At 50.4% G+C, this 2,193-nt stretch overlaps 1 protein-coding gene across 2 annotated transcripts in view; it reads left to right on the forward strand.

Annotated features, from left to right (window-relative positions):
• The window catches only part of LOC103156754 (sodium channel protein type 5 subunit alpha-like), a 60,791-nt gene that overhangs the window by 42,882 nt on the left and 15,716 nt on the right, over positions 1–2,193 (forward strand). The window lies entirely within an intron of this gene.

The following is a 2,193-nucleotide window of genomic DNA, read 5'->3' on the forward strand; positions in this document are numbered from 1 at the left end:
GTTCAGAGCCGTTTCCTTGGCGACGGCATTTTGTCAGAGTAAACATGAAGCAGCGTGTTGGTCTGCAGCCGCCAGCCTGCTGATGGACATTCAGCAACGTTTTCTGGGTGGAGTTAATATCAGATCAATATCAGATCAATATCAGATCAAAGCTTCGATCAGCAGAGCGCCGTCTGGCCCAACCGGTGATCCAACGGGGCGTTTAGATCTGCGTTCAGTCCGTTTCTTAAAGCCTGGTTCAGTGCAGCCGAGGGGTTTCCGAACTGCCTGGGTTGGATTACAGCTCGCTTGTTGTCATTGGATTACCAGCTGACAGATCAGGAAGAGCCTATTAGTCTCCATGGAAGCAGAAAGCCGGGTAATCAGAGCCGTAATTACAGAGGAGGCAGACGCTGCAATCAGAGCGGAGAGGAGCAGCTCCAATCATCATCTCCGTCGCAGGAAGCCAGTCATTCACCAAAATATGGCTCCCTCACCCCTCAGGGCGTCCAGGGAGCGTCACGATGCTGACCGACCTGAAACACCTGCACAGATCCGCTCAGCGCCTCCGGCCACTTCTAAAATATATCCACTCCCTGCTTCGGGAGCGGTCTCTGGTCCGCTTGGCGTTCACATTCAAACCGAACCAGAGTTCACTTCAACCAAACCCAGAACGAGGTTTGGAGGACCACAGGTCAGAGGTCGATTAGCATTCATACCTCACCAACTGGACCGGACTTTGACTAGGCAGACGGACCGGAGTTGGGTTGAAGCGACTGGGAGTGAACCTGGACACCGAGTCTGCTGCCCTCCAGGTTCGGTTCCCTGACCTCAGACTGAGTGGAGCTAACGCCGCTAAAGCTCAGAGCCGGGGAAACCGGACTCTGGGTCAGGCTGAGGTCTGGTTTCTGATCCGTCTCCGGAGCAGAAAGAGGTTTGAACCTCAGTGTTTGAGTCCATGTTATTAACTCACTGATGGTGGAGGACGATCAGGGCGGCGTCCCTCAGGGCTCCGTCCTGCAGCAGCTGTCGCTCCTGATCTCATGTCCATTCTCTTCTTCGCGCGTCGCCTTGTCGGGTTTTCCAGCCTCATCCTCTCACTCTCTGAGCGTCCTTCCTGTCAGCTCCGACTCCATCATCCTCCCGGCCCGCGGGCCTCTCAGCACCACTCAGCCATCAGTCTCTCCTGATCCTGGCTCTGAGTTTCATGTCGTCCTGGATATTGTTTTTGACACATCGATCAGATCTGGTTAAAAACCGGCTTTCAGACGCGGCCGGCCGATGGGAGTGAAACCGGAGCCTCGTTATCAGCAGAGTGACCATCGCTGCTTCGCTTCCAGCATCCATCAGCCGCATCTATCAAGATCAGCTGTTATTCTCCAGAGCTTCAGACGTTTGATCGATGCGCTGCTTTCAGACGGTTAGATTATATCGACGCAAAGCAAAGTGGGACTAAATAAAAAGTCAATATGGGAAACTTTTAAAGTTTATTTCTCAGATTTTTCCTCCTGATCTGCGATCTTGTTTCTACCGGGTCCTGATTACTGTTTGGAAGAAATGTGATTAACACCGAATGTGTTTTTATGTCAGTTCACCTCCTGCCGTTGGTTGAGCTCAGAAAACGAGGAGGAAGTTGATGAGATCTGCAATCTGCTGCCTCGGTCGCTGCTTTACAGCCAAACACACAGGAGCTTCGTTACGGCAGAACCTGGAGCTCAACATCTGTCAGCCGTTACGCAAGAGCAGCAAACATGTCCACTGAGAAACCAAACCTGACCCCGGACTCTGCCTGGTCCTGGAGTCCGACCTCACTTCAATAAGACAAACTAAACTACCACTGAGTTTAGTTTTAAGTAAATAATTACTACATATGGATGAAAAACCACCAGCTCCACTTGCACAGTATTTCATTTATAACAAGATGTTTTCACCATGTAAAAGTGAAATAGAAGGTAATAAAATCAGTATTAAGAAATGATTGACTTAAAACAAGTTTCTGTATCTTGTGAAAACTTACTTTGGTTATATTTGAAGTATATGAAGACATTTGAATATATATATAGAATTCCTCGGTAGGTTTTGGTGTTTTCAGCGTCAGCGCGCCGGTCTGAACGCTTTCTGCTGCTTCTGTCTGCTGCAGCACGCCCTGCTGCAGCACGCCCTGCTGCAGCGCGCCCTGCAGCCAGGCACCCCCAGGGACTCAAACTCTCACAT

Source organism: Poecilia formosa, unplaced genomic scaffold, assembly GCF_000485575.1.
Source record: "Poecilia formosa unplaced genomic scaffold, Poecilia_formosa-5.1.2 Scaffold497, whole genome shotgun sequence".
Classification (NCBI taxonomy): Eukaryota; Metazoa; Chordata; class Actinopteri; order Cyprinodontiformes; family Poeciliidae; genus Poecilia; species Poecilia formosa.